Source organism: Phalacrocorax aristotelis, chromosome 15 (genome assembly GCF_949628215.1).
Source record: "Phalacrocorax aristotelis chromosome 15, bGulAri2.1, whole genome shotgun sequence".
Taxonomy (NCBI): domain Eukaryota; kingdom Metazoa; phylum Chordata; class Aves; order Suliformes; family Phalacrocoracidae; genus Phalacrocorax; species Phalacrocorax aristotelis.
In genome coordinates this window covers 4,545,968-4,564,751 of record NC_134290.1, presented here as the reverse complement: position 1 = coordinate 4,564,751, position 18,784 = coordinate 4,545,968, and the positions used below count along the sequence as shown (strand labels likewise).

General features: G+C 48.5%; 2 protein-coding genes across 7 annotated transcripts in view; one reads left to right on the top strand and one right to left on the bottom strand.

Moving 5' to 3' along the window:
• Positions 1-7,300, bottom strand: part of MTMR3 (myotubularin related protein 3) — an 81,735-nt gene extending 74,435 nt beyond the window's left edge. For 2 of the 5 annotated variants that reach the window (XM_075110302.1, XM_075110311.1), the window contains exons 1-2: positions 7,125-7,300; positions 6,450-6,493 (exon numbers count right to left, since the gene is read on the bottom strand). The gene's annotated coding sequence lies outside the window, so the exon portion shown is untranslated. Of the gene's footprint in view, positions 1-6,241; positions 6,360-6,449; positions 6,494-7,124 lie in introns of all 5 variants that reach the window. The other 3 variants (XM_075110303.1, XM_075110310.1, XM_075110305.1) reach the window with 2 other exon arrangements.
• A 10,220-nt stretch (positions 7,301-17,520) lies between these two features.
• The window catches only part of ASCC2 (activating signal cointegrator 1 complex subunit 2), a 29,123-nt gene continuing 27,859 nt past the window's right edge, over positions 17,521-18,784 (top strand). The window contains exon 1 of one of the 2 annotated variants that reach the window (XM_075109869.1): positions 17,521-17,627. The gene's annotated coding sequence lies outside the window, so the exon portion shown is untranslated. The remainder of the gene's footprint in view (positions 17,628-18,784) is intronic. The other variant, XM_075109868.1, reaches the window with a different exon arrangement.

Genomic DNA, 18,784 nt, shown 5'->3' with positions numbered 1-18,784 from the left:
GTGGTAGCGTAAGAATGATATGGCAGAGCTTAATACTAGATCAACGAGCAGACTGGATCATTCTACCATCTTCTGTACAACAAAATTGAGGCTTCACTTCAAGTACTGAAAGTTACCTTACCCATATAAGATCTACTGTAAGATGTTAAAGGTATTAAAACTCCACAGTCATAAGCAGTTCCAGTGTCACAGAAGATGCAAATAAATTGTTGGCAATCTCTCTGGGTGTTCACGTTTTTTGTTACTATTTCTTTAATTCACCCTTCAGTTTCACTCATCTCTTCAATACTTTCAACTACAATTTCTAGCAACTAAATAAGTGAAATCAAAATTCTAGTAGTCTACCCTTAACCTATGAGGTGCTAAGCTCTACCTGACAGAAAGACTTGAGGAAAGCTCCAATTTTCCATCTATTTTCCAAAGTCCAGCCACCAGCTGTACAGAAACACCACCCCCCACCCCCCCAAAAAAAAAAAAAAAGAATCCTACTTGCACAGAACAGTCAAACCACAGAGTAACTGAGGAGTCATACCCACAGGACTTGGAAGGCTTGTGATCGACATCACCCTCCCAGGGTCAAGCTGGGGAGACAGCAAACACAACGTGCCCTGTGGGCAAGCCCTGCATTCACTCATCTCTCCAAGGGTAGTCAGAAAGGCAACCAAGAGAAAGCAACACCAGCGAAAACAGTCTCATTCTGTCAAGAGCCTGCCTTTTCCTAGTTGATACAGGAGCCCAAACCTTCTTTTAAAGGCAAAGAAAAAGAGAAGCTATTTTTGTTTCTTCCTGAAGCTCTGCCCTTTCAGGTAACACTACAGAATTAATGCTTTGATTATAGCCTTGGTTTCTAGTCCCAAAGCTGGAGAAGCAAATGAGGCCCACAAAAGGGCAACAGAAAACTGTTCTAACAGTGTTTCTATAAATAATGTCTATACATGTGTGTAGTGTAAACCTCTGGTATTAGAATGAAAAACTACAAAGACTTAATTACGGCAATGCAGCAGTCTTCCTCCACAAATTCAACTTGAATTGCATTACTTCCCCCATACTGACTATATATTCTAGGAACTAAACCTTGTAGAATACCAAACAATCAAAAATACTTAAAGATATTGTTAGACTCATGTGCACAAGAGACCTCATCAAACAGACAGGCACCGTAGCCAGAGATCTCTATTTCAAGCTATTTTGTTTTCAGGAGTCTCAGTTAAAGCATGATGCATAGCTTTTCACTCATTTTCCCTAATGAAAACTTTTCCATGCTCTTAAAATAGGGTAAGAAAGACCACAAACAAGAGAGTGTTTAGTAGAAACCTTACCCATGGGCGTACTGTACTCACAGCATGAGAGAAGCACATACAGGTAATAAGTTACTTTGACAATGCTGTTTCCTTGAAAAGTAGGAAGCTAAAATTAAAGCAAAAAGTATTTTCCAATTCTTTTTCCCAGTAAGGGCCAAACAAAGGAGGACATGAGAGGGTAGATCCTGCACATCTGTTAAGAGATAGCACCACTAAAGAATAATTCTCGTTCTGAAATTAAACCAATACCAAAAACCCAGGTCAAGATATCCAGCGTTCCCTGAGTACATTCAGCAGTGAGTAGTAAACTCACTGTGTTTGCAGAACCACCCCAGCTCAAGAAACCAAGGTCTGAAACCCTGTTTCTCCCTCTCAGGACCCAAGAGGCATGCTCATCAGCCCAAGCCTTCTCCGGGACAGCAGGCAGAAAAGCACATTTAAATTGATTCTTTCTGTAACCAAGTTAAAATGCAGTCACAGCTTCTTATTTTAAAACTCTGCCAGAAGATTAAAAAAAAGACAGTACTATAAAGAGCTTGATCATTCATGTGCTTGCCCATGAAGCAGAACTTTCTAGTTCCCCTCACACTGGAGGCTTCTGACTCTCCCCAGAAGGACACACCAGCCACCAACCTAGAGGAGACTCTTGGGAGAAGACCAGGAAGAACCCTACAGAAACTATCACTCTGCAGAAAATGCAGGAGCAATTGGACTGAAATCAAATGGAGGGGAGCACAGAACATACAGCCTGAGATCAATATACTCAACAGGAAGGAAGAAGACAGAGTTAAAAAATATCAAAGCTCAATTACCAGAACAGTCTTTCCTAAACAGAGATTCGCTGCTTTCTAGGCCATGTTCTGGAAGTTCAGAGGCCCACGGCAGCCTGCCTTGCCTTCCAGTCTTAGAAGTTCAAACATTTGAATGTTCCCTGTTACAGCCCTTACTATAAAGGGCACACCCCAGTCAGGGTGGTGATCTGTTCTGACTGTCCTTCCCAGCACCCAGCTCTTCCTGAGGACCCACGGACTAACACCAAGTTTCTGATTTCATTCTAGCTTCAACCTAATTCCATAGGTGACAAGATAATGTTCCATGCTAAGCTCAGGCTTCACAGCTAGTACTAGTTCTAATGCTTCACAAGATACATAATAGCTGAAAATCCTGAAGTTGACCACCACCATGCTATTTGTACACTGGAGAATAATTCAACGAAGAACTGATGTCACAAAAGTCAGTAAAAGCATCAGCTAGATCACCATCTCCAATGGAAGTCGTAACAGCATGGCCAACTTCATTTTCACAGTAGTTAATCAGTCCATCAAAACGAACACTGAAAATGACAGCGAGATGTGCTGAGCAAGGCAAAAGACAACTTGCTGTGCTTTCTCGAAGGGTTTGTTTCTTTCATGTTCTGTCCACTTTCAACTAACACTGAGCTGCAAAGGCATACTTTAAAGTATTTGCAAGTCAATATTTTTCATTTCATTTATCTAAAAAAGGGTTTTAACACCATTTAAGATCTAGCAGCATATGATACGAGGACACTATTTAAGCTATCATTCCATTGCTGGCATGACTAGTAGCTAGCACAACAGCCTGCCCCCGAGCCATCTCCCCAGTGCTGCTTTACAGCTTTTCAATTCGTTCCTGGTCAAGAGGAAAAGTAACAGACTTATTTCTCTAAAATTAAGTTCCACTAGAATCTTGTTCAAAGTATTAACTTTTCCAGAAGTGGTAATACTTCAATACAGCAGCTCATACGAGCTTAGTTGCAGTATCACTTAAAAGGCTGTCCAGCTTCAAGTCTTCTGAAATCCAACGCTCCCAAGGAAGGGCAAGAACCACCTATTTCGGCAGTTGTGTTCAAGGTTTTGGTTTTTTTCTTCCTATCAGAGTTTAGAAAGATTCCATCAGCTACATCATAGGTATTACATGTCATTAGTTGCTTCACTCATGCGTATATACATACACACACAAACTTCAGAAAAGCTGCATCATACTAAGCTTCCTCTGTTGCAACTATTTTCAGCATTAACACCCACGAGGAAGGACAATGCCTCAGAAGTATTCGGCTGCCCCCCAGTAAGACCTACAGAGCATCCTTCTAGTTAGCATCATAACTTTCAGTTAACATTCACACATCAAATCAACTGCTGCTTTCTAAACTTTAGATTTTCAGTCAGAGCTGTTTCAGGAGATGAACCAAGTCTAGGTATCAGCAACTGTATTTTAAGTTAAGCCTTTAAAAACAGTACTTTTTGATAGACATCAGTGACTCCAGAAATAGCTTATCGATTTCAATTAACTTTCTGGAAAGCCTTCTGCTCTGCTCTTCTTCCCTAGTTCACTTGGCATGGCGTGGAGCTGCAGTTCCAACACACTTCTATGTGCACATTGCTACTTACTGAAGGTGAGCAGACCACCTTTACCTCATACAGCAACACAATCCAGACACTTCCTAGCAGACTAAAGGTGAGAGATACCACTGGTTTCAACAAAACAATGCCACAGTCCTTCCCTGCTACTACAGGCTGCTCCTCCCTCTAGTTCTGATCAGCAAAGACTGACTTGAGGCTTTCCTTGTGGGATAAAACATTACCTCCAAGAGTCACTACAGCCAGCCAGCATTCACCTCCTTTACACCACTACCAGAAACTATCAAATAGGTGAGGGGAAGAACAGGTCTGGGCTACTCATGCTCTAGCTTACGATTAGATTTCTGTGATATTGAGCATATTCTGTCAGTCCTTCTGTTCACCTCAAAGCAAGGGGACAGTCTTGGCTCTTTCTGTTACCAAGTACATTCCAAATGAGGGCAGTTGACACCAAACACTGCTGTAGTTTGCGACCTTCGCCCATCCCACGAGCAGCAGACGCAAGAAGCTGACATGGGTGCAAGTCGATACACCAGCCTGGATAGGGCAATCCTGCACCATTCAGGATTAAAGCATACAAGGTGAAAGTTGTCATGCATTGGGAGTTGGTCTCCAGCTCTTCACTGGGCATAGTAAGCGACAGTAAAAAGCCAGTATTTTTAATTCCTGAATTAGCACTAACTTCACTTTTAGGTTCTTCATGCAAGCCACTTCATCACCCTAAAACTCTGAAGCTCCACAAAAATATAGTTATATTTTAATGATCCAGTTAATCCACAAGAATTACAGCATGAATTTAGCACTAGGCACGTTCCTGAAGTCTTCCTGACAGCACTGGGAAGTTATGACACCAATATCTGGAAGAGGGGTGAAATTAAAAATCATGATGTTTGTTTCTCAGAGAGTTAAAACCCATATGGGACCTATGAAGTAGATCTTTACACCACCAGCTACTCAAGCTAGAAACAAATGCAGAACAGTTGCACATTATGGCTTAGACAATGTAGTACTCAGAAGCTTATTTTGAAAGAAACATAACTTCTATTAGTTTGATTCAGCCAATGAAAGCAACCATGAAACAAGTGCATACTTAAGTATCTGGACTTTTCGTTCTGGTTTACAATAGCTGATGAGACTAATGCACTATTGGGAGTCACACGCTCTGGAAGACACTGACGATATCAAATAGAAGAGCACCATCTCATTATATCCAGTTACACATGCCAGTAGGAAGCTACCAGAGCAGGAACGGCCACCATATCCCTTTGACCTCTGCAAGTGAAAAGATCTCAAACTTTGTGCTGGATGCTAACCCAGCTCCTCCAGCTCACTCTATGGAGACAATTCCTTCTTCCTTGCTACAGCAGATTTGTCAGGCTTCTCCCTGTTAATCCAGCAGCCTAACAATATCCTTCTCCTTAAATTACTCCTTTTTTATGGGTTAATTGCCAGCAAAGCATGGCATAGCCACATTCCTCCTACTCTCGAAAGGCTGACAATATACTTCTCTCCTGGGTTGCATGTAGGTGGAATGAGATCTGAGATAAAATATTGCATCCTCTGTCTTCAGAAGCTTGGGCATGCTCTGTTTCCACCTCCTCCAGTGGTGGATGGCCATTTTTACAAAAAAAAAAAAAAAAAAAAAAAAAGACCTTATCAAGCTGACCTATTCCACCTACTTGGTATCATTTGTGGGCTGCGTAGCATATTCCTTAAGCAGAATAACATTGATATTTCAATAATTTCTAGCACAGTTATTGTAATGGATATTAACAGTACCCTAGATAGGCACCTGTAACACTGGCAGCAAATGAACTAGCTTGATTCTGAACTTATCACTCCTATAATTTGAAGCAGGACTAGAGCACCTTTTAGTGCAGCCACTCAAAAAACCCCCACTGCTCAACATTATTCTTTCTGCACATTTGGGCCTCCCAAAACTCCAAAGCAGGCACACTTGTCACTGAACCATTTTAGAATCCCATGCCCCACTTTTGCTTATCTGCAGAGTTTCGACACTTAGAGTTCATAGTATTTCCTGTACTATGAAAGAAAGCACTTTTTCTATCTTCCAAAACCACTGTGATCAGTAGCAGCTGAAGCAATGCAGATATCAGATGTCAGCCTCCTTCCCACAATGTTACCTACAAGAACTCCTTCGTAAAAACTCCTTCACCTCCACCAAAAAAAGTTAGTTTTCAAATACTACAATATATGCTTTAATAACAGATGACTAGCACCTCAGCTCTTTATCTAAAGCTTAGGCCACGACAGGTACTACAAGAAACATGCCATAGTTCCGTCAGCCACACTCCCATCCCTTCCCAACAGGCTCACCTAGCCATTTAAATATGCCTTTGTATTCACCATAAAGCCAAGCTGTACCACTACGCTCAGCACTACCTGACATGATTCACTAGACAAGCTCTTCTCTTCTGAAAGAGAGCCCTATAGCACATGGTTACATGGGCTCATCACACAAGAAAACAAGCAGGTGAAGCAGACAGGAGAAGAGCACCTGTCAGACTTCAAATCTGCAAGAGTTACAAGCTCATACCCAACCTTCCTTCCTTCCTTCCCTGCTGTGAGGAAAGTGTGTGTGAAAAGGAAAGAAATCAGTTTCCTGTACAGTGAGATGCAAAGGAACCCGAGGTCTCATCTGTTGATTAAACATCATTCCCTAAAAGAACAAACAGAAGAGGGGACAACTGCAATGCAAGAACTTAAACTCAATGTTGGGGAGGGTGCAGGGAGGCGAAGCACTACTCACCAGAGAAGGGCAACATCTGCTCAGATGCCGTCAGAAGAACAGGACTGTGAAGAGGAACGTGGGAAAAAGGCACAATTAAAGCCCCCAAACTAGGTATATGAAAAGCCTTAACAAGTCCCGCTTCTAAAGGGAAAGGGAGTTTTGCCCCCAGCACAAGGACAGCTGAACGCGACTGGAAGTGCAGCCGGAGCAGGAGGAGAAGCAGAGTACGCCGTGAGGCGACCCCTCGGCGGGGCTGCAGGGGCAGCGGGGAGGCGGCCACCCCGCCGGGCGGACAGCTGGCGCCAGGTCGGGCCCGCAGGCCACGGGCACCAGCAGCGGCCAGGCGGGGAGCCCACCCTCCGCGCCACCCGGCAGCCCAGGCGCCGCGGCGGACGCTCCGCGCCCGGGACGGCATCCCGCCCGGGGGAAGGCCGCCACCACCCCGAGCCGCCAAGTCGGGCGAGCGCCCCAGCCTGCCACCGCCTCCGCCTCCTCCTCCTGCCACGGCGGCCCCGGCCAAACGAAGCTGAGCGAGCCGGTGCCCGGCGCTGCCCCTCGCCCTGCGGGCCGAGGGGGCGTGCCGGGCCGCGGCCCCGCAGCTGACAGCCCGGCCGCCCTCCTCCAGGCCCCGGCCCGGCAGGCCGACCGGTCTCCCCCGCCAGACATCCCTTACGCCCCCCGCCGGCTCCTTACCGCGGGGCAGGGCATGGCGCGGAGCCCCCACACCCCCTCCCGGGGCGCGGCCGCCTGCCTGGGCCGTGGTCGCCGGGATCCGGGCTGCCTCCGCCACCTCTCACGGCCACAACAACATGGCGGCCGCACAGGACGCGGGCACGACGGGGCCAGGCGCGCTCCCGCCACCGCCTCTCCCCTCCCTCCCTCCCCCAAGGGGCGGGGCCGGGCGCGTGCCCTTCCCGCCCTCTCCGGCCCCGCCACGCCCCGCCCCGGGGTTCGGGGAAGCCATGGCGGGCGGCGCCCATCGCCTCAGGGCTGCCCGGGCGATCAGGGGCGGCCGGCACAGCCCCGGCCATCGCCGGAACCCGGCCGTCCCCAGAGCCCCAGCCGTTGCCACAGCCCGGCTATCCCTGGGGCCCCACCAGAGCCCCGGCCGGCACAGCTCGGCCATTGCCAGAGCCCGGCCATCTCCGGAGCCCTGCTGTCACCACAGCCCGGCCATCGCCACGGCGCAGCTGTCCCCGGAGCTCCGGCCATCCCCAGAGCCCGGCCATCCCCAGAGCCCGGCAGCGGTTCTCCCTCAGCAGGTGAAGCCGACTCGCCCACTCCTCCTTTTCTAACCCTGTGAGGGTGCTTAACCGCCCGTAGCTGGCTGAGGCTGCCCTTGGCGGCCCCCCCGGCAGCCCAGAGCCATGCTGAGGCAGGAGATACGATGTGATGGCAGAGGCAGTGTCCCAGGAGGTTTTGTGGCTGCCTCGGCCAACCTGTGAGGCAGGATAAAGGTGGAGGTGGGCTGGAGTTGGGTGCTAAGGGGAGAAGGGGAGTGTGGGAGCCCAGGGGCCTCATGAGCCGAGGAAGCCGAGGTCTGACCATGCCACACGGCGCCCACTGGCAGCAGGGCCTGCAGTCTGGGATCCTCCTTAGGAGTCCTCCAAAGCCTGTGCGTCCCTGGGAGAAACACCCTGTCAGGCTATAAAGGCCACGGCTGCACACAAGGCCTTCTGGCCGATGCTTTCCTCCTTTGCTTTGGTGACATTCAGCTCAGCTGTAAGAACATGTGTGGCCCCATGCCACCAGTAGACGCACTGTCCAAGCCACCCTGAGCAGCCCGCAGCTCCCAGAGCATGAGGTAATGGAGAGCAGGGAGCCAAGGCAAGGCGTGAGAGCCAAAAAAGACATGGAAATTGAGAGACAAGTGATAAAGCAAAGGGATATGAGCATTAAGCAATAGGAAAGCACAAAAAGGCTGGAGAGACAAATGGCAGCAGTGTCAGAGGTAGCAGGGTACGGTTGATGGGAACCACGGAGTTTCCAAAATGAAGCTTTAAATCAGCCTTGTGCAATGGAGTTCCTTTTGAGCAGCGAGATTTATATCTGGCTTTTGTTGCAAGTGTGATGGATCATTAATGTTTTATTTTCATACATATCTTAAATTTACGATACCGTATGTAGGTCAGGTTGTACTTTTGAGAGATATTTCCACCTGCTCCTCACGTTTGCCTTGATCTGAAATGAAATGGCTTGTTTGCAAGTAACTATAAAATGCACTCCTAAATTATCCACAGGACTCTCCCTCTGAGTTCAAGGCTAGTCATTGTGACAGATGGACTTCAGTCTGTCATTAAGTCATGTTTAAGCTAGAAGTAGCATTAATGTTCAGAGAGAACAACACAAAATACAGGATCCCATGTCTTTAAACTCAGATATAAGCCACACAGTGAGTTGTTTTCTAGTTTCACTCCCTTGGTCGGGGACAGTAAACACTTGAAAGGAAGTTAATCAGCCCCTCTAAAGGGATTTTTTCCAACAACAAGCCATCATCTGAATGCAAATGTGATCTGAATGTCAATACCTACCTTCAGAGGAACTTTGAAGGAAATACAGGTAACTGAAGGGAAAACCAGGATTCCTGGCCTGTTTATACCCAAAAGTAATGAAAAAATGTTCAGCTGGTATAGCTGTATCTGACAAGGAAGTATGTTGACAGCATTAGGAAACAATATGAATTTTGAAAACTCCCTGTTAAGTAGTTGCCTTTTGGAGTGTGCCTGGACAGAAATCAAATGTGACCTACTTCAGGAAGCTGAATCCTGGAGACCCGGGGTTTTGGTACAGCAGAACCTGCTGGTTGTTCCTTCTGGTTTTTAAAGAGGAGGAACTAGCTAGAGTGCCATCACTGTGATAGGAAAAGCTGTGCACTTCCAGCTGCTTATTTCAGTGGCACAAATTGTCTCCTTTGGCATTATCTTTACCGATATGGTTAAACACGTTGCACGGAGACTTTCCACGTCTCCACGTCTTGTGTTCCGAGCCTCTCCATTTCTTGTGTTCCAGTATATCTTTTAATAAACATTAGGTACGGCCCCATGTTAAATGACTTTTACCTCTATTTTCTATGGCGATCGGGGCAAAGTATGATAGCTAATGAGAATTTATGGAAATGGAAATTACTGTGCTCGAAGGGAGAGCAAGGCTTGTGAGAACCTGACACGCAGCTCAGGGAATGAGGGGTTGCCAAGCCCACAGTTCTGATGGACCTCGACTGTCTCCCCATTCACCCAATACAAAGTCTTCATTTGTCAGATTGAGGGTGGCAGTGAATTACTGAGGAACTACCAAAGCACTGTCTGTTTTTAAGCAGGAGGAAGAAAAGCAAAGCAGTCATTTAGACACCTGTTAGTCTGACCTCAAGAACATTAAAAGCTTAGAAAAAAATGTAAAGGAAAAAGTAGTTGGGGACAGACAAGGAAGTGGAAATTAAGTAAAACACAACATAGCTTTCCTAGAGGTAGATTACATTTGACTAAAATTATAACTTTGATAATTGTTTTCTAGAAAATGGACGTACAATGGATCTAATCTAACTGGGTTTATAGGATATTAAATACAATGCCACATGGCAAATGTATACTTTATCTGGGGAGCTACTTGGTAAGAAAGAAAGTAAGAAGCTAGCTAAGGGCAGATGACAGTAGTTTGGGTGGAAAGGAAGACTGTGAGGGTAGAGCTGAGCTCCTTCAGAACTGACTCGGAGGCATCAGCACGTTCAAAACTTTATTCAGTAAATCAGTGGAGAACAGGTCTGTAAGAAACAGCTACATGGAAGTCACCTCAAACATACACAGCCTGTGGATGCAGAGGGAAGAGACAGCAGGAAGCAGCTGGTCTCCGGCGCTCTCCCTAAACAGCATTGCTGACTGCCCCTCTCGGAGACAGAGCACTGGACCACAGGGACCACAGGCTGACCCAGCGAGGCATGTCTTAACGTTCTTTTGATCTTGCACAAGATCTTCAGGCAGGCCTTGGAACAATGGGTAGGAGCGAGGGGACAGCATTTAATGGTGGCACAGAGTTGGGAGGCACCGGCACTATAGAGGGAATATCTGTAGTGCTGGAAGAGTTGGCTAACATTGCTGGCACATTGGGAATGGGATGAAATTTGATAGTGGAAAGTACAAGGTCATGCATTTGGGAATTACTAACAAGAATCTCTGCTGCAAGCTGGGAGCTCATCTGTTGGAAATGACAGGAGAAAAATCTGGGTGTATTTGTTGATCTCAAGATGACTGCGAACCCCCTATATGAAGCAGCTCTAACAAAAAGCATCAACTGACGTATTTCCAAGAGAAGGGGAAAATGTTAATACCATTCTACAAAGCTCTGCTGCAACCTTCTCTGGAATTATGCATGCAGCTCTGGCCACTTTTAATCAAGGGAGACAAACTTAAAATGTGACTGGATAATAATTATAAGGTAATCCTGATTTTTCTTTCTTATGTAAGGATCTTGAAATAATTTGTTTAGCCAAAAAAACTGAATGCCAAGAAGGGATAAAGTTGTTCTCTATGAAACTTCAGGGAGTAAACACAGGAGTAAACACATTTCCCTTAAGAGCAGGGGTGATGTTAGTGTAAGAGAAAACAAGTATCCAATGGCCATGAAAAGTCTGGGCTGAAACACGAGAACGCCAGAGCTTCCAACAGCTCAAGTCCTGAGGCTCTGTGTCATCCTTCCAGAGCTGCCTTACCCTAATGCAGTTGCCACCAAGAGCTGAAAACAGACCCTAGAGACCCAACAAGTCCTTTCCCAAACCTCTCTTACTGTTTGAAGCACAGCCATCGAGTTACTAGTTGGCTTCTTATGAAAAGGGATACCTGATGTGGAAAGATATTCTTTGGGCTGCAGTGGCAACCCAAATGTCATTTTAGTTATTGGCTATATTCAGTAAGGGCATGTTTAAAATCTGTGTGTGGTCATGGTGGAGGCTGGTAGCATCCCGTTCTGGATCACCCCGGCCCGGTCCCTCAGATCATCACTCAGCAGAGGCCAGCTCTTGTGCACATCCTGTACGTGAGATGCAATCCTTGAGCCATCTGCCCCGGCACAGCAAGACACGGCAAAACCAAACGTCTGTCGGGTACTTCCTTTCCCGCGTTACCATCCAGTAACCTTTAATGCGCTTCAGTCTTGTGACCCAAACAGCCAAACTCAGATGCTGGGGGCTGTTTCTGTTATGATGAAAAACTGATGGTAAGGTCAGATATGTCTTAAGAAAAACAACACACCAAGTCCTGATTCTGTAAGGTCAGATCACGAGACGTAGGGTAATTTCCCTTCTAAGGACTCCAAACTGGAATCTTTGGCCAGTTTTCCACCCAAAAGCAGCTCTCTTCACCCTTTCTCTCCCATTTTGTTTGTTTTTTTCATCTTTTACCTTACTTTCATGGTTTACTCTCCATTTTTTCACAAATGCCTGAACAGGGTGCTGCACTCAGACCCATCTCTGACCACTGTATTTTTACTGCATTCCTCTTTGTGTAGGTGCTTCCATTCTTTCTGCTCCCATCAAACAAGCAGTTATGTCATTGTTCCTTTAATCCGAATAGTAGGCGGTGAGGACGTCAGGGTCAGCACAGCGTGAGGCTTCCCCTGACTAAAACATGCCAGGTGAGAGCACCCACTCCTGAGGGGCCCCGAAAACCAGATGCTCTGACTTATCCCCTTGAAGAGTAGATAAATAATTTGAAAATAATGAGATTTTTGTTACCTCCATACAATTTTTGTCAGAACATTTTCCAACAGCCTCATTTTAGAACGTTTAGAAGGGAAGCTAGCACAACGAAGGTGTCTTGGCTACGGCTACACATCAGGATGATTGCTCAGGGACTAATTAAATACAGTGTTTTGGGGCTGTGGTGGTGCAGCCCCCTGGGCCACCCTGAGATCCTGGGATAAGCCCTATCTTGCTGTTATCTTGGTCATAAGGACTTGGGTGCCAGGCAATCTCTGTCCACACCTGGGCCATCTGCTCCCTGCCTTGTGTACCAGAATTGTGGCCAGAATGTAAAATATTGACCAAAGCCAATCATCTCAATCCTATAACTAGCAATCCAAAAGTGACACCTTTCGAGCTCTCCGAAACCGCAGTGGGCTGCGTGACCCTCTGTCTCCCCCTGGGCTGGGACGCCTCTCAGGGTAGATTTCGTGAGGATTGAAAGATTGTCTGATGATGATTTCACAAGGACTCAAAGGCTTGATGTTGCAAGGTTCACCAGCCATGTGCTGATAACGCCAGCACATAAATGTGAGTAATTTGTGAAACTCACGAAAAGGGAAATTTTATTTGCAGGTTAACCTTGGGGGGTGGGTGTGTGCAATTTGAATATATATATATATATATATATATATATATATATATATATATAAAAAATCCCATTCACATAAACCCTTGACCAAGTCTGGGACTAAGATTGGACCTAGCCGCACGTAGACTTCTCTCTGAAAGGAGTTTAGAAAGCAAGGGGGTCTGTTCTGAGCCTTGTGACTCAACGGGAGGGTCCTCCTTATCCCCTGCATCCGTGATCCCTCTGTGAATCATTCTAACTTCAGCATAACTGAATTTTCCTTTGTGCAGTTCTATGTAAGTAATAGAGTGAACCTTGCCATTCTCAAATCTTTAAGTTGCTATGTTGAATGTAAAAAATTCCAGCAAATTGCTGGATTTAAATTGGCTGATGCTGTTAAGAATTATACAACCTAATACTGTGATCTATCTCAAAAATATTAATAAATCTTAAATCGCTAACTAAAGTTGTGTAACAAATCATATTCCCCACAAATTGGTGTAGTCGGCCATATCAACAAATCTGTATTTGTGACAATTCGGTGTAGCTGTCAGGATCTACAGGGATTTATTTGCAACAAGGGGACTCTGAAAACTTCAGCAGAACAGCTACAACATTTCTGAGCATGTACGGAGAACGGCATGGGAGGCAGCGCTTCCAGGTAGGGCCACAACCGCCCAAGCCTGGCTCCGCAAGGACAGGGACATGCTACGCCTGACTGAGAAAGGCAGGACAGCGCTTCATTATAGAATTCCTATTGAGTGTACTGGTTCTGCTCGGGCTCGTCAGCACAGAGCGTTGCTGTGCCGATGACGGATGGCACTGTGTTTGTGCAAGGCACTTCTGTGCCTGGAAGTAAAAGCTAAAGACATCAATATTGAAGATGTGCCAGCAGTTCGGTGGAGGCAGTGTTCAGAAGTCTTGTTTTATGTCCGCTTATATTATTTTCTTATACTTAAAAGACTAATAATCCATATGTTTGCCTAGTGAGCTAAAAATAACCAAAATGTTCAAAGTGTTTTATACCGAACGTGTCTTTTCTTTGGGAAAGTTGACTGACACAACTTTAAGCTGTCCTGTACTATGTTGCTACAACGATGCTGCCTGAAAAATGCTTTTAATAATAAAGCATATATCTTTTTCTTTATTTTCTTTCTTTATTATTATTAATAATAAAGCCTATAATTATTTTTCTTAATAAGCACACTGCAGATCCTTCGTCCTGAAGCTAGTTATTATCCTGTTTTGTAAAAGACAAACACAAGGCAGCGAGAGGCTAAGAAGCTGTCTGATCAGAGGAGCTGCTTCAGAAAATATTATTTTAACCGATTATCTTAAGTGATAATTCTTTATAATGTAGAAGTATGCTGGTAACCCACTCAGGACTGTGCCCGCTGTGGTGCGCTGGTGTCGGAGAAGGGACGTCCCACCCACAGGCACTTGCACTGTTAAAGCTCTTGGAAGTTGAGCAACTCCTTTGTTCCACCAGCCAGGGGAATGCAGCGCCAGCAGCCTCTCAGGGAAAGAGGGAACCGGTGTTCTGCCCCGGTGCAGATGCAACGCCTGGCAGAGAATGGACTACAAAGTGTCTGGGGCCACCCCTGGGGTCTTTGGATAAACTAAATCTGATGATGAGACGTTATGCTGAGAATATACTTAGTGGCGTTTAATTGGGGAATGATGGAAAATTGAAAAGATGTTTAATAAATTACTGTAGGATCCATTCAGTCAATAGCTTAATGATGATACTTCTGTCTCTATGACTATGAAGAACTTGCTATGGAAGGCTTATGACTTCCATTAGTCTGTGATAAGCCAATGTACATAGCATTAAGATAAAATGTAAAAAAGGAAAAAGTGGAGCTGGGCTGAAAAATTGCAAAGCCCAGGGCCACACTGATTCATCGTTACTGCTGTAATTGCATTTCAGCTGCTTAGAAAATATAATGGCCGATTTCCACAACTTTGCAGTTTAATACTACAGCTACGTCGTTTTTTAGATTACACTGACATTTTCCTCTGGTCATTTCATAACTCTGTCATTTTATTTCTACTTTTTAAATGTGTTTAGAAGTGACAGTCCTTCCGGGTTTCCCACACCCTTGGGCCTGCACATAAGCAGCACGGGGGCAGGCTGCCGTCTTTAAACCCTCCATGATGTCGCTTTGGAGAAGAAGAGGAGACAGTGGGCACACCTGGCCTGGCCTGCATGTGGGCAAGAAGGTCACTAGGTCCAGTAACCGCCGAGACAACTGTGTGTGAGTAGGGGAAAAACAGCTCTCTTCCATGACTGTGCAGGAACAGATATCCTAAGCAGCCCCTAAGCTGCCATTTGGGACTTTGAGGTGGAATTTGAGAAAATGCAGGAACTGTGGAAACCTTGGTGCTGTTCTGGAAGCAGAAGCCACGCTGCAGTGTTGGTGACACTCTGACCAAGGAAACAGACTGACCTCCTGGGGTCACGCCAGCGTCTCAGCCCTCCTCTCGGTGCTCTGTGTGCTGCTTGAAATCAAAAGGCTGCTTTTGTGTCTTATGGCCAGCCACGTCAGGAGTGTCCTTACTGCAAAAACAACATCAAGGAGATTATGGGTGTAGATCCGTCAAAACCCTGACAGCACTACCAGAACGAGGGTGCTCTTCCCAGCCTTTGACTCGTGACATCTGATAACCTGCACCAAACAACTTCCTCCCATCTGTGAATCATACTGAAGAAGGATCCTTTTAAGAAAAGCTTCTTTTCCAGAAGATCTTGTCTGGAGAATTCTCCACTTCAGATCCAAAGCCCACTTGCCCAGTAACTTCAGATGGCTCGGGGTCAAACCCTGAAAGAGGGATTTTAAAGGAGCAGTTGGTTTTAATACTTTGCCTTATCCATGCAAGAGGGGCCAGCAGTCACCCTGCACGGCTGGGTTCGGGAAGCTCCAATTTGCATTGAGGTTTCAGATTTTACTTTTACTGTTGTGAAGTGTTGAAGGTCTCTGGCTTCTTGTACACAGGTGAATGGATGCGCTTTTTGGTTGGCTTGTTCAACTTCTATTCTTTTGCCAGATTAATCTGTACACGTATAACTACGGAACTCAGTTACACACACAGTTAATATCACCAATGTTTCGGGCAGAGGCTCCAATAGTTCACAGTGCTTTAAGGAATCAAATACATAATGCACGATTGGTAAGAGAACAAAAAAAGTACCCCAAAAGGAGGAATAGTGCTTCAAAACAGCTTGCTGACAGATTCGAAGCCCAGTGAGTCACTTGGAGCCTTGCCACTGCTGCTCTGGAGGAAGGTTGGCACAGGAGGGGAAATAAACAGACGCCCTTGCAAAGGAATCACGTTTCAGTTGCCAAATGTTATCCTCCTCTAAACAATCAGAGCAAACCCTGGATCTGACATAATTACTAGAGTTTTGTTCTGGTAGGTTGTTTTACAGAGTGTGTTGGTGCTGGGGCTCCAGTCTGAGGGTCACATCGCATACGTGATGTTTGACAAATAGAAATAATAAATCATTCATTTAAAAATGAGTAATTCAAAAGAAATGGCAGAAGAATGGTGAAAATGGCAGGTTCTAGACAACCCATCATGACATTTAAAGTATGAATCAACAGTACCCTACCAAATGTGAAAGCAGCACGGCCTCTCCGCATTGCACAAAGGTGTCTGCCTGCGAGGAAGTAACTGTTGGCCAGGAGAGCTCTGGGAGGAGCCACCTTCTACCTCTGCAGAGCTGCGGGAAACACTCAAGTCCCTCCTGCCCCTTGGGTCCCTCCGGCAGGGTCACAGGCACCCCAGCGCCAGCGCACACAGTCGGGAGTTGGGAAGTGGCAACACCGACTGCCCAGAGTCTGCGAGGGCTTGGACTGGGAGCTGGAACCTCGTTACAGTCCCATTCCAAATTAGCCACGTAATGGAGGGCACGGCATGGCTTCTGTTTTAGGCCACTTTGCCATCTAAACGTGGACATCAGCCTAGACTTAGCAGCCATTCCCTGTGGTCAAGGGAGAGAGCAGAGACCCTTCAGGGCACCTGAGTTAGCGGCAGTCAGGTGTGTCCACCCCCGTGTCCCTCTGTCCTCCCGCAGGCCAGGGAGCACCAGCTTCGCGGGGTGTCGGTGTGGTGTAAGGCCACACACCCAGCCTGCTCCTCATGCCAGCTGCGCTTGTGTTGATGGACAAGACTCACACTCGTCCTGCAGCGTCCAGCTGTCGCAGGCAGGGATCTCCCTAACGAGCAACGAGGAGCCGACGCCGAGGGCACTGGCGAGGGGGCTGCGTGGGGTCCCGGCCGTGAGCACCTGCGGGGCCTCTTCCCGTCCCCGGATGGGTCAGTACGATGAAGTCCGTAAGGTCAGGGGGACCCGTCGAACCGGCGGGTGGCCTTTCCAAGGAAGAACACCCGCCTCGGAGGCAGGGGCTGGCTTCCCGCCACGGGACGACATTACAGGCTGTGACTTCGAGCCCACGGTCGGACCCGGGCACGGACGGTGCTGCGGGGTCGGAAATGCCCCATGGGTGCCTGCAGCGGCAGCGCCGAGGGCCGGTGGTGGGGCCGGGGGGCACTCGGGGGTTCGGGGGAGTGGGGAGGCCCAGTGGGTCCGAGGGTGCTTGGGGGGGCTCACGAGGGTCCTGGGGGCTCGGAGGGGGGGGCGAGGGTACCAGGGGATCTCGGGGGGGGGGGGGGCTCGGAGGGGGGGGGCCGGGGGTCCCGGCGGGGGCCAGCAGTGCCGGTGTCCGGCGGCACCGGCAGAACCTGCCGGTGGGGGCGGGTCCCCACCAGGATCTGCCCACCCGGCACTTCCGCTCGGCACCGGAAGGGCCGCCCGGCCGCGGAAGCGCGGTGCCGGCGGTGCCGTGGCGGCGAGACGTGGCGGCGAGACGTGGCGGCGAGACGTGGCTGCTCGGTGAGGAGGGCCCGGGCGCTGTGGCGGGGCCGGGGGGGGCGGGGCAGCGGCTCCGGTTCCGGTTCGGGGCGTGTCCGGGGTGGCAGGGCCTGGCTTGTCCGGCGGTGGGGGCAGAGAGCGGCGGGGCGCGCGGTGGGGCCGGGACGAGGTGTCAGGGCCTGGGGGGGCTGCAGGGCTCGGGGAGGACACATGAGCCGGCAATGTACCCTTGCAGCCCAGAAGCGAACCGTGCCCTGGGCTGCGTCCCCAGCAGCGCGAGCAGCAGGGCGAGAGAGGGGGTCCTGCCCCTCTGCCCCGCTCTGTGAGACCCCCCTGCAGCGCCGCCTCCAGCTCTGGGGCCCTCGGCACAGGAAGGACATGGAGCTGTTGGAGCGGGGCCAGAGGAGGCCACAAAATGCTCCGAGGGCTGGAGCCCCTTTGCTACGAGGCCAGGCTGGGAGAGCTGGGGTTGCTCAGCCTGGAGAAGAGAAGGCTGCGGGGAGACCTTATTGGGGCCTTTCAGTACTTAAAGGGGGGCTGTAGGAAGGGTGGGGGCAACCTCTTTAGCAAGGCCTCTTGTGACAGGACAAGGGGTGATGGTTTTAAACTAAAGGAGGGTAGATTTAGACTGGATTTAAGGAAGAAATTTTTTGCAACGAGGGTGGTAAACACTGGCAGAGGTTGCTCAGAGAGGTGGTCGATGCCCCATCCCTGGAAACATTCAAGGCCAGGTAGGACGGGGCTCTGAGCAACCTGATCTAGTTGAAGATGTCCCTGCTCACTGCAGGGGAGTTGGACTAGATGAGCTCTAAAGGTCCCTTCCATCCCAAACCGATCCATGATTCTATGATACATTGCCAGGGCCTGGGGGTGGTGGCAGTGGGTGGTGGGGTGCTGGAGTATGGGTGGGCTAACAGGGCTGGTGGCAGCGGGTGGTGGGGTGTTGGGTGCTGCAGGAGAGTGGCTAGGCCTGGCGGGGTGGTGGTGGGGTGGTGGCACATGGAGGAGGGTGTGTCGGGAGAGCTCAGTTCGGTGCCTGGCTTGGGGGCGGGTGGGAGCTGGGGTGGGTGCCTGGTGTTGGCCTGCTGGAGGCCCTTGATGTGCCAGAAAAGGGGGAAACCAGGGCTGGTGACTTCCAAGCAGGTAAAGGGAAGAGGGCTGCTGGGGCTTCGGCCAAC